Genomic DNA, 13,568 nt, shown 5'->3' with positions numbered 1-13,568 from the left:
GCTATTTTGCTGCCTGTGGATTCTTCTAAGATTTCTCAGATTCTTATGGTTTCTTATCTTACATTTAAGGCCTTTATCTATTTTGAGTTCATTTTTGTGTATGGTGTAAGTACGTGGTCTAGTTTCATTTTTTTGCATGTACTTGTCCAATTTTCCCAACACCATTTATTGAAGAGACTGTCTTAATTCCATTGTATGCTCTTGCCTCTTTTGTCAAATATTAATTGAGTATAATGGCTTGGGTCGATTTCTGGGTTCTATGTTCTGTTCCACTGGTCTATATGTCTGTTCTTATGCCAGTACCAGGCAGTTTTGAGAACAGTGGCTTGATATCTGGTATTGTGATCCCTCCAATTTTGTTCTTTCTCAAGATTGCTGCCTCTATTCAGGGTCTTTTTTTATTCCAGATGCATTTTTGGAGAGATTGTTCTAGGCCAGGGGTGGGCAAACTTTTTGACTCGAGGGCCACAATGGGTTCTTAAACTGGACCGGAGGGTCAGAACAAAAGCATGGATAGAGTGTTTGTGTGAACTAATATAAATTCACAGTAAGCATCATTACATAAAAGGGTACAGTCTTTTTTTTTTTTTTTATTTCAATAGTTTTATTCATTTCAAACATTTTAACAAGAAGAATGTAAACACTAATTATTATAATTTGAAACTTCAAAAAATGGAGGAATCATAGCACAATAACATACCTTATATTGAAGATGGCAAAGGCAAAATAAAATTGCCTAACAAAGGAAAGGTACAAAAGCCTTTCAAATTAAACTTAAATATAATAAAATAATTTAAAACTAAAACAAATAGAAAAGAACAAAATGTGTAAACAGTAAATTAAACATTTTCTTTAGTACAACTTCCAAATTATGCCCGGGACGTAGATGTAGATGGCAATGTAGACTGGGTTGAAAGGTTTTTGGTCTTTAAAACATCAACTTCAGTGGGAACAGTGTTGTTGGTCTCCTTTTTTAGCTAATGCATCAAAGTCTGGAGTTAGTTTTGTTGTGGCTATTCTCAGGATAGATCTGAGGTGTTCGTCAGTTAAGCTGGATCTGTGAGGGGCTTTGTTGATGTTCACGACGCTAAATGTCTGCTCACAAACATAGGTTGACCCAAACAGCACCAGTATCTTCTGTGCCATCCTCCGGATGTTTGGGAAAGTGGCTTCTCTAAGTGAAGCATAGAAGTCTCTTAGTTAAAGAGAGCTGAATTTCTCCTTTAGGACAAAGTCAGACTGAAGATCGATGAGTTCCAGTTGCACCTCTTCTGGTGCTGTTTCAGGGTTTTGTGACAAAGGACAGGCCACCAGTTGAAGTGACTGGTCAATTTTTTCAACATCAGAAAACCGACGATAGAATTCTGCATGCAGGTCATCCAGTGATTCGCTGTATTTCTTCACGTTTTGGATGGTCTCCTTCTGTGTGGCTAGTGTGGCAAAATGAGTGAAGACTTTGTCTGAAATTTGTCTGAAAAAGAAAATCAGCTTCGATTTAAAGGCTTTCACATTAGTGTACATGTCATGTACATACTGATCTTTTCCCTGTAGCTTCACATTTAACTCATTCAAATGTGAAAATATATCTACAGCAAATGCAAAGTCACACAGCCAATTCTTGTCACTCACCTCAGTAAATTCGCCAGACTTCCCCTTTAAGTTCAAAAATGCACCAATCTCTTCTTTGAGCTCCCACACTCGTTGGAAAACTTTGCCCAAACTCAACCAGCGGACACGAGAGTGGTAAAGTAAGTCGTGGTGATCCGCATCAGTTTCCTCCAGAAACTTAATAAACTGACGGTGCTGAAGTCCCTTTGCTTGAATGAAATTAACAAGCTTTACGACTGGATTAACAACATGATTAAGTTGTAATATAGACTTGCACAATGATTCCTGGTGAATAATACAGTGAAGAAAAATAACATCTTGGTTAGGGTTCTCCTCTTTCACTTTATCCTGAATTCTTTTTAGCAGTCCAACATTTTTTCCAGTTAAATTTGGAGATCCATCTGTCGTGACATTAGCAAGTTTACTCCATGGTAGCTTCATTTTCTCGATGACAGTAGACACCCGGTCATTCAAGTCCTCTCCCCGTGTTTTTCCTTTCAGTGGCTCCATGGCTAAAAACTCTTCCGTAATTTCAAAATTGTCACTAATCCCTCGGATAAAAATTAAGAGCTGAGCAGTGTCCTTTACGTCATTACTTTCATCCAATGCTAGTGAATAAAACTTAAAGAACTCTGCCTTACTATTTAACTTGCTGGCCAAGTCTTCATCAATCAGTTCCACTCGATGAGTCACTGTCCTGCACGATAAGCTGAGTTTTTCAAACTTGCCTTTGCTCTCTGGACACAAGAGACCTGCTGTCTCTATCATACATTCTTTCAAAAACTCGCCTTCAGAGAGAGGTTTGCTAGCTTTTGCTAATTTGAATGATAGCATAAAACTTGCTTTGGTAGTTGTCTCTTGAATTGCAGTTTGTCTGTGAAAGACATTTTGCTGAGCCTGTAATTTAGCCATCAACCTCTGTGCAGTAGCCTCCCGTTCTTGAGGTGACTGCTTGCTAGCATAGTTGCCATGCTTTGTGGCAAAGTGACGGCTGAGATTGTACTCTTTGAAGACTGCAAGTGTTTCCCGGCATATCAGACATACCAGCATTGATCGGACTTCGGTGAAAAAATATTTTGTTGTCCACTCCCTCTTAAACACTTGGCATTCACTGTCCACTTTCCTTTTCTTTGGTCCACTCATGTTTAATATTGGGCTAAAACCAACAGTACCATTCTCTTATTAAATTCTTTACTAAAATAAGACAGTAAAGTATAAAAACAAGTGATTAAATTTGCTCTACTATAACATTTTTGGTCTTCTAAAAAATATATATATAACAAAATCATCTGAAAAAGTTCAGACATGGGACAGAGGTACACCCTGACCATAGAGAACAACCCCTTTCCTCCATAGGAAACCTGTGTATCTTTCACACAGGCCCTTTGTTTATGGTAACACACATAGCTGCACATTGCTGTGTCTTCCAGACACACTTGTATGGGAGGTGCTAGGCCAGTGCAAAACATGGGTAACCAGTAGTTACCACTAGCGCTTCCGTTACTGGCAAAAAACAGCCGCAGTGCACATAGTGTGAAAGAGCCCATTATCAATGTCAGATTGCATCCACTGAACTCTATAAAAACAACCAAGTGCCACTTTTAAATGCCCATTGCAACAGTTTTTCTTATTAAAAGCTGGAAATGGCAGGATATTTATATATATATATACCCCTACTGTGACAGCCTATCAGAGCATCACAAAGGAGAAAACCCAGCATCTGGTGATGTCCATAAGTACAAGACTTCAGGCTGTCATTACCAGGAAAGGGTTTCATCCAAGTATTAGATATGAACATTTGATTTTTAGTTTTTCATTTGTCATATTACTTCTGAAACCCTGAAATTAAGCGATTTTGTAATAAAATCTTTAGTTCATCACATTTCTATACAATCTTTTTGTTCAACCCACTGAATTAGGGTTCGTTCACACTAGCCGTGCTGCCGTTGCAGTGTGGTGCAGTACTGCAGTGCAGCGCAGCTAGGGTTAATGCAGGGTACACAGGTTTCCATCATGTTTGCGTTGATGCTAATGTGCAGTGGTGCATGTTAACACAAATGCCCTGTAGCACGCATTTTTACAGGCGCAAGGGGGAGAAGCAAACGCAGCGCAAAATGCATTTGTTTAGCCGCTAACACATGCAGTTAGTGGCCACGGTAGCATTACTGATACCGCATCCGTATCAGCAAAAAAATGCAGCCGCAGCATGGCTAGTGTGACATGTCCTCTGTGTGTCTTTTTCCCTGCTGCGCACGTCCGCAGTGGGAAAAAAAACTGCAGTGGATACAAGCCCTAAAAGCTGAAAGTCTTTGTTGTTTTATTAACAAGTCATTGTGATGTACAGAATGTGGGAACAGGAAAAAAATGTGTTTGAGTAGAGCTCTTAATCTTACCTCAGAAAGGCTCTGATACTGTGCTCTCCAGGGGCGTGTCTCCCTACATCACCATGATAACGTGTCTACGCATTCCCAGGGTGATGTCGGGAGACGAGTCTGCGGGCATTACAAGGAGCCTCTGGAAGATTGAGAGGTTGTTCCTTCTACTGAATGGGCGGATATAAATCCGCCCACTCAGAAGAAGGAGCTGAGGCCGTGTTTCCCGACGTTGCCATGTTAACACTGCTGCTGGTGAAGGAGCGGAGGGGAGAGCAAGAGAACCGTCCGCTCTTTCGGCTCCGCAGGCCGGATAGAACAGCCGAACGGGCCGGATCCGGCCCGCGGGCCGTAGTTTGCCCACGGCTGTTCTAGGTCTTTGAAGTATGCTGTTCGCATTTTATTGGGGAGTGCATTTAATCTATAGATTGCTTTGGGTAGTATGGACATTTTAAAGATGTTGATTCTACCAATCCATGAACACAGTATATTCTTCCATTTGTTTATTTCTTCCTCTACCTCTTTTTCCAATGTCCTAGAGTTTTCCAAGTACAGGTCTTGTACCTCCTTAGTTAACCAGTTAACTGCCACAGGTCCAAAATGGAAACCATCCCCACATGCCATGATATTTTGAATTTAATTTTAAAAATCAGTTTGCAATGAATATTATAAAAATAAATATATTACTCACAATTCGGGTGCTCTTGAATATTTTCAGTTGAAAATTCTCATGGAAAATGGCTTTTTAAAGTGTCTATAGACACTTATGGCATACAAAGGGTTTACTCCTAGGTATCATGGTTGCAATGATAAATGGAATTGTTTTTTTAATTTCTCTTTCCATAAGTTCACTATTGGTGTATAAAAAAGCCATAGATTTCTGGTGTTAACATAAAACAATAGAACATTTTAATAAAAATTAATACTCTTCCTTGAACATTAACTTACCAGACACTGAATAACTGCACAAATTATTAAGCATAACACAAATAAAGCTATTTTTCTTGTTCTCTGAAAGCAAAATATTTCCTGTTGTGTACACCAAACAAGTCGGTACAAGACTAATGATGTGGCAGTCAGCTGCTAAAATATTCGCTGCTAGTATTAGTGTAGAAAAATGGTGCACCTGTGCATAAGGCTCATAAGAGAAATAAATGCAACATGATTATAGCAATCAGTGATTAGTGAATGTTGTAGTTCATTACTAATAATTATGTAAAGAATAGACCAAGATGGCGGCATAGGTAAACACCGGAAATGGCTGCCTCGCACAACCACTTCAAAAATACATCTAAAAGACAAAATGGACATCATCCAGAACCACAGGAAGGCTGGCTGAGTGGAAATTCTACAACTAGAAGGAAAGAGAAAAGCACACTGACTCAGAGGAGGTGCGGAAGTAAAGTGCAGAGGTACGGAGGCGCACGTGGAAAGGGCTGGCAACTGAGGACGCGGTTGTCTTTTTCAATTGGGAGGGAGTCTCAAGCTCCCGACTACTCTGAACTCCAGTTCTGGGCAAGTCTCTGGGGACCCAGACTCATACAGGGAGAAACTGGACTGTCTGGCATGGGGCGGAACTCGAGGGCGGCTTTCTCTCAGAGGTGCTTGCAGCAATTACCGCGGGACACTGAGACCCGGGGCCTCTTAGGGTAGGACTGAGGATCAGCCATAGCTGTTTGCTCCGCCCTGTTGATTCCCTGAGACCCCACCCCACCCAAGCTGTGCGCAGAGGCTTTTGCATATGAATGGTCTGGCTCTTTGCAATCTAAAATTACCTAACAAACTGCAGCTGGGTCAGAGAGACCCAGAACATCCAAAAGAAGGCCCAAGGCCCCACAGCAACTTGCATTGCTTCACAGCGGGGCCTCATCTGGGCATCTCCAAACCCCAAACAAGGAAGAGGAATCTGCAGATCTCTCCGTAGCTCCTGCTGGGTAGCCTCAGGCAGAGGCTAAATTAGCACCTCCTTAGAGATCCAAGTGCCAGTGTACCCAGTGGTCAGAGTGGGACCATCCAGATTACAACTCCTCAGATCCATAAGGGACACACTCAGGGGGCAGACTCAGTGAGCACCAAAGCCCCACTGAAGCAAGTCTTGCCCCAGAAGGGTGTCTCCAGCACAGAAGTTCTCTCACAGTAGACACAGCTGATTCTCACAGCCAATTGGCCTGGAGGTCAATTCCTCCCAGTGATACCAACAACAATCAAGGCTTAACTACAACAAGACTGTGCACAAAGCCCACAAAGGGGTGCACTAAGAGTGTCCACCTCAGGTAATTGGGGAGGCTGAGCCACTGGGCCCTATAGGACATCTAACACAGAAAGCCACTCTATCAACACAGGGAAGCAGCCAAAATGTGGAGACAAAGAAACAGGTCACAAATGACAGAAATGGAGGAAAGCAAACTACTGGATATAGAGTTCAAAACCACGGTTAAAAGGTTTTTCAAGACTTTTCTAGAAACTGCCGATAAATTTAGTGAGACTTTCAAGGATATGAAAAAGGACCAACTAGAAATTAAGCATACACTGACTGAAATAAAGAATAATATACAGAGATCCAACAGCAGACTAGAGGATCGCAAGAATCAAGTCAAAGATTTGAAATACGAAGAAGCAAAAAACACCCAACTGGAAAAGCAAAATGAAAAGAGAATCCAAAAATATGAAGATAGTGTAAGGAGCCTCTGGGACAACTTCAAGCGTACCAACATCTGAATTATGGGGGTGCCAGAAGAAGAGAGCGAGCAAGATATGGAAAACCTATTTGAAGAAGTAATGACAGAACACTTTCCCCTACCGGTGAAAGAAATAGACTTACAAGTCCAGGAAGCATAGAGAACCCCAAACAAGACGAATCCAAAGAAGACCACATCATAATTAAAATGCCAAGAGCAAAAGACAAAGAGAGAATCTTAAAAGCAACAAGAGAAAAAAAGTCAGTTACCAACATGGGAGTACCCATTCGACTGTCAGCTGATTTCTCAATAGAAACTATGCAGGCCTGAAGGGAGTGGCAAGAAATATTCAAAGTGATGAATGGCAAGTACCTACAACCAAGGTTACTCTACCCAGCAAAGCTGTCATTCAAAATTGAAGGTCAGATAAAGAGCTTCACAGATCAGAAAAAGCTAAAAGAGTTCATCACCACCAAACCAGTATTATATGAAATGCTGAAAGGTATTCTTTAAGAAGAGGAAGAAGAAGAAAAAGGTAAAGATAAAAATTATGAACAACAAATACATATCTATCAAGTGAATCTAAAAATCAAGTGAATAAAAAAATCTGATGAACAGAATAAACTGGTGAATATAATAGAATCAGGGGCATAGAAAGGGAGTGGACTGACAATTCTCAGGGGGACAGGGGTGTGGGGGGTGCAGGAAGAGACTGGACAAAAATCGTACACCTATGGATGAGGATATTAGAGGGAGTAAGGGCAGAGGGTGGGGTGGGAACTGGGTGGAGGGGAGCTATGGGGGGAAAAAAGACAAACAACTGTAATAATCTGAACAATAAAGATTTAATAATAATAAAAATAATAATCTACACTAATAAAAGAGAAACATGGTAATCACCGTAGGACCGCTACCCTTCCCATTGGCTAATCAGCATATCCTTATGCAAATTAACTGTCAGCCAAGATGGCGGCGGCAGCCATGCACTGAAGCGAACAGGGAGGCTTGCTTGCTCCAGTGACTGCGGACTCCAGCGTTCCCCGCCGGACTTGCCGGCCTCTCAGCTGCAACTCTAAGAAACTATGTTGCAAATATAGAAGCTAAACAAAACCCCAGAAACCGGCTTTCAGTCAGCCGGGTTCAGCCAGCCGGACCGCAACATTGTATCAAATACAGAAGGTAAAGGCCAGAAACCTGCTTTCAGCAGCGAGGCCTCAGAGCTAAAGCTGGTCCAGAATAGAAAAAGAAAAAAGAAAAAAAGGAGCAGTTGGGAGCTTCAGTCAGCCGCCAGCCAGAAAACGGCCCTCAGCCCCTCACCCAGACTGACCAGGCACCCCAGTGGGGACCCCCACCCTGATCCAGGACACCCTTCAGGGCAAACCAGCCAGCCCCCACCCGTGCACCAGGCCTCTATCCTATATAGTAAAAGGGTAATATGCCTCCCGGCACCGGGATCAGCGGAGCCGCAGGCCTCCCGGCACCGGGATCAGCATGACAGGGGGCATTGACCAAATCCCTGATTGCCCTGAGGCTCTGTGTGTGACAGGGGGAGGGGCCTCAACCTCCCTATCTGCCCTGCTCTGTTCGTGACAGGGGAAGACGCCCCAACCCCCTGATCAGCCCTGCTCTGTGCCTGATAGGGGGGAGCTCCCCAACCCCCTGATCAGCCCTGCTCTGTGTGTGACAGGGTACGGAGCCCCAACCCCCCTGATGGGCCCTGCTCTGTGAGTGACAGGGGGCAGCGCCCCAACCCCCTGATTGGCCCTGCTCTGTGAGTAGCAGGGGGCAGTGCCCCAACCCCCTGATTAGCCCTACTCTGTGACAGGGGGCAGCGCCCCAACCCCCTGATCGGCCCTACCCTGAGTGTGACTGAGGGTGGCATCACAACCTCCTGATCCGCCCTGCTCTGTGCATGACGGGGCAGCGTCCCAACTCCCCAATCGGCCCTGCTCTGAGCCTGACCAGGGGCTGCACCTAGGGATTGGGCCTGCCCTCTGCCACCCGGGAGCAGGCCTAAGCCAGCAGGTCATTATCTCCTGAGGGGTCCCAGACTGCGAGAGGGCACAGGCCGGGCTGGGGGACCCCCCTCCCCCCGCGAGTGCACAAATTTTTGTGCACTGGGCCTCTAGTAGTGTATAACAAGATATTGTAAAAATTAAGTGATGAAATTTTTATTAAACCATTTCTTACATACTGTTATATTGGGTAGGCCGCCAAAATATTCGTTGTGGGCCATGAGTTTGACATGCTTGCTTTAGGGTTTTCTATGTACAATATCATGTCATCTGCAAATAATGACAGTTTTACTCCTTCTTTTCCAATTTGGATACCTTTTATTTCTTCTTCTTGTCTTATCACTATGGCTAACACTTCCAGTACTATGTCGAATAGTAGTGGTGAGAATGGGCATCCCTGTATTGTTCCTGTTCTTAAGGGAAATAGTTTTGGCTTTTGCCCTTTGAGTATGATGTTGGCTGTAGGTTTGTCATATAAGGCTTTTATTATGTTGAGGTATGAGCCCTCTATTCCACTTTGCTGAGGGTTTTTATCAAGAAAGAGTGTTGGATTTTGTCAAATGCTTTTTCTGCATCAATTGATGTGACTATGTGATTTTTATCTCTCAATTTGTTTATGTGATATATCACTGAAAGGTTCAGAATGGGTGGGGGTCGCACACCTATGACATGAGGCCATAATGTATCAAAAGAACTTTTATTCCAGACACCTGGGTGCAAGTGGGCTGAGTCCAAAAAAGGAATCAGTGGAGACTGAAGGGAGAGGCAGATTTTTATTAACTTCTGCTGGCTGCAAGCTGTTTCTGCTGATCTAAGGGTCTGGTCTGTCCTTGGTTCCTCCTATCGCCAGATGTCTAGTGGTTATCTAGGCTATGCGGAGCTCAAGGCTGCAAGCTTTCTGCAAGATACCTGTTAAGCACAATAAGTTTCCTCTGCCCCATTTATCTTTAACCCTTTCAATGATGTATATTGATTTGCGGATATTGTACCATCTTTGCATACTTGGAATAAATCCCACTTGGTCATGGTGTATGATCTTTCTAATGTGATGCTGGACCCAATTTGCTAGAATTTTGTTGAGGATTTTAGCATCTGTGTTCATGAGGGATATTGGCCTATAATTCTCTTTCTTTGTGTTGTCTTTATCTGATTTTGGGATTAGGTTAATGCTGGCTTCATAGAAAGAGCTTGGAAGTGTTTCTTCCTCTTGAATTTTTTGAAATAGTCTGAGGAGGATAGGTGTTAGTTCATCTTTGAATGTTTGGTAAAACTCCCCTGTGAAACCGTCTGCCCAGGGCTTTTGTTTGCCGGAAGTTTTTTTTATTGCTGCTTCAATTTCCTCCATAGTTACTGGCCTATTCAAGATTTTTTTATTTTTCCTGATTGAGTTTTGGAAGATTGTATTTTTCTAGGAATATGTGCATTCCTTCTAGATTGTCCAGTTTGTTGGAATAGAGTTGTTCATAGTATTTTTTTATAATCCTTTGTATTTCTGTGGGGTCTGTTATTTCGCCTCTTTCATTTCTGATTTTGTTAACTTGGGTCCTCTCTCTTTGCTTCTTGGTGAGCCTCGCTAGAGGTTCATTAATCTTGTTTTGTTTTGTTTTTTAAAGAACCAGCTCTTGGTCTCATTGATCTTTTGTATTGTTTGTTTTTATTTTTATCTCTGTGTCATTTATTTCTGCTCTGATCTTTATTATCTCCTTTCTTCTGCTCACTCTGGGCTTTTCTTGTTGCACTCTTTCTAATTCTTTAAGTTGTAGTGTTAGATAAGTTACTAGAGGCCTGGTACACAAATTCGTGCATGGGTGGATTCCCTCGGGGTGGCCTGTGGGGATCAGGCCCCAGCTTGCACCCCCAGGCTCGCAGCCCCAGTTCATGCACCCAGCTTCGCAGCCCTGCATCCCCACCTGGCATCTTGCTATTCCCTGACACTGCCCCTCACCTGCTCCACCATTCCACCTGCGGGGTGATAGATTGGGGCCAGGCCCACCCCAGTGCCTGTGCGAGAGGCGGCAGCCCCACCCCCTGCCACTGCCGTTGGTTACCGTCTGCGGGGCAATCAGTCTGGGCCGGGCCCCCTGCAGCTGCTGCTGGTTGCCGTCTGCAGGGCGATCAGTAGGGCAATTGGGTGCCTGCTCGCTCTTGTTGGGGCCTATCAGGCCAACAGCGCCTCCACTGCTGCTGGCTGTCAGTGCCACCATGTTCTGCGCCACCCCCTAGTGGTGAACGCACATCATAGTGAGCAAACTCCCGGTTGAACTCCCTGTGGAACAATTTGCATATTAGGCTTTTATTATATAGGATTACCAGTGTTTCTTGTTTTTTGAGGTAGACCAGTAATGCTATGAACTTCCCTCTCAGGACTACTTCATTGTGTCCCATAGATTTTGGATTGTTGTGTTTTCATTGTCATTTGTTTCCAGGATGGTTTTATTTCTTCTTTGATCTCTTTGGTAACCCACTCATTGTTTAATAGCATACTATTAAGCTTCCAAGTGTTTGAATTTTTTTTATTGTTATTGTAGTTGATTTCTAATATGCCATTGTGGTCTGAGAAGATGCTTGATATGGTTTCAATCTTCTTGAATTTGGATGGGCTTTGCCTGTGACCCAATATGTGGTCTATCTTTGAAAATGTCCCATGTGCACTTAACACTCCGGTGTGGGGTGAATTTCCCGCCAAAATATAAGATGGCGCGGGCAATTATTTAGGTTTCCCGTGCAAAATCAGGGATTTTTATGATACCTATTACCCCAATGGGTATGAAACGGTTCGCATACGTAGGTAGGTATCTTTGTGAACGGCAAACAAACAAATATTTGGTAATACGCAGTTACAATCGGCCCGAGTTTACACGTTTCCCGCACTCCACCGCAAATCTATATGAACCGAGTTAAGACGGCTCCCGCAGAGTACGAGCAATTCACGCGAGCCGACTTAACTCGTTTCCCCCACTCCAAGTGTTAAGAAGAATGTATATTCTGTAGCTTTGGGGTGAAATGTTTTGAAGATGTCAATTAAGTCAATTTGATCTGGCAAGTCAGTTAGGATTGCTATTTCTTTGTTGATTTTTTGTCTAGAGGATTTATCCAGTGATATCAGTGGGATATTAAAGTCCCCTATTATGATTGTATTGTTGTCCGTCTCTCCCTTGATATCTTCCAGAAGTTTGTTTGTTTTGTTTTTTTTTAAAACGTATTTGGGTGCTCCTGCATTGGGTGCATATATGGTTACCAGAGTTATATCCTGTTGTATCGATCCCTTTAGAATTGTGAACTGGCCTTCCTTATTCTTGTTATGGCCTGCATTTTGAGGTCTATTTTGTCAGGTATAAGTATTGTTACCCCAGCTTTTTTTTTTTTTCATTTCCATTAAAGATAATTTTCCATCCCTTAACTTTCAGTCCGTGTGAGTCCCTTATTTTGAGGTGGGTCCCTTGTAGACAGCATATATATGGGTCATGTTTTCTTATCCATTCAGCTACTCTGTGTCTTTTGATTGGAGCATTTAGTCCATTTACATTTAAGGTTATTATTGATAGGTACTTGTTTGTAGCCATTTTTATTTTTTGTGCCTGTGTTCCTTCTTCTCTTTCTATTTCTTCTTTTTACAACAGTCCCTTTAGCATTTCTTGCATTGCTGGCTTGATAGTGATATACTCCTTTAGCCTTTTTTTTTTTTTTTTTTTTTTGTCTGTGAAGCTCCTGATTGCCCCTTCAATTTTGAATGATAGCCTTACTGGATAGAGTATTCTTGGATTCAGTCCCTTCCTTTGCATCACTTTTTATACTGCCTTCCATTCCTTTCTGGCCTGATGTGTTTCTGTTGAGAAATCATTTGATAATCTAATGGCGGGTCCCTTGTAGGTAACTCTCTGTCTCTCTTGCAGCCTTTAAGATTCCCTCTTTGTCATTAACGTTTGCCATTGTAATTACGACATGTCTTGGTGTGGGTCTTTTGGGTTCATCTTGTTTGTGACTCTCTGTGCTTGTGTGACGTTTTTCTTCCCAAAATCAGGGAAGTTTTCTGACATTATTTCTTCAAATAGGTTTTCTAATCTTTCCTGCTCTTCTTGTCATTCTGGCATCCCTAATATACGTATGTTGCTTCATTTCATGTTGTCCCAAAGCTCCCTTAGGCTCTCCTCATGCTTTCTAATTTTTTTTCCAATTGCTGTTCAGATTGTGTGTGTTTTCTGCCCTGTCTTCTAATTTGCTAATTCGGTCTTCCACTTCTTCTAGTCCACTGTTGAAACATTCCATAGTGGTTTTTTAAAAATATATTGTATTGATTTTTTACAGAGAGGAAGGGAGAGGGATAGAGAGTTAGAAACATCGATGAGAGAGAAACATTGATCAGCTGCCTCCTACACACTCCCTATTGGGTATGTGCCCACAAGCAGGGGATAGGCCCTTGACCAGGATTGAACCTGGGACCCTTGAGTCCACAGGCCGACACTCTATTCACTGAGCCAAACTGTCTAGGGCTCCATAGTGTTTTTTATTGTAGCTATATCACTCTTTATTTCCTCTTGATGATTCCTATGTAAGTTGTTGATTTTCTTATCCAGACGATTTAGAAACTGTATGACCCCATGCCCTGACTGGTTTGGCTCAGTGGATAGATAGTCAGCCTGCGGACTGAAGGGTCCCAGGTTCGATTCCGGTCAAGGGCATGTACCTTGGTTGCAGGCACATCCCCAGTAGGAGGTGTGCAGGAGGCAGCTGATCGATGTTTCTCTCTCATCAATGTTTCTAACTCTCTATCCCTCTCTCTTCCTCTCTGTAAAAAAAAAAAAAAATCAATAATATATATATATATATATATATATATAAAAAGAAACTGTATGACCCTTACTCTGAATTCTTTTTCTGACATGTTGCATGCCTCT

The 13,568-nt window shown here is 42.7% G+C and overlaps 1 protein-coding gene and 1 pseudogene across 4 annotated transcripts in view; one reads left to right on the top strand and one right to left on the bottom strand.

Annotated features, from left to right (window-relative positions):
* Positions 1-10,877, bottom strand: part of LOC139005134 (RING1 and YY1-binding protein-like) — a 28,122-nt pseudogene extending 17,245 nt beyond the window's left edge.
* The window catches only part of BCL2L13 (BCL2 like 13), a 182,988-nt gene that overhangs the window by 157,751 nt on the left and 11,669 nt on the right, over positions 1-13,568 (top strand). The gene's annotated exons all lie outside the window — the stretch shown is intronic.

This window comes from Myotis yumanensis, unplaced genomic scaffold (assembly GCF_028538775.1).
Source record: "Myotis yumanensis isolate MYYU_CA2020_CCGP unplaced genomic scaffold, mMyoYum1.0.hap1 SCAF_3, whole genome shotgun sequence".
In the NCBI taxonomy this organism is placed as follows: domain Eukaryota; kingdom Metazoa; phylum Chordata; class Mammalia; order Chiroptera; family Vespertilionidae; genus Myotis; species Myotis yumanensis.
The sequence above is the reverse complement of the archived record's forward strand: the minus strand, read 5'-3'. Positions and strand labels throughout refer to the sequence as shown.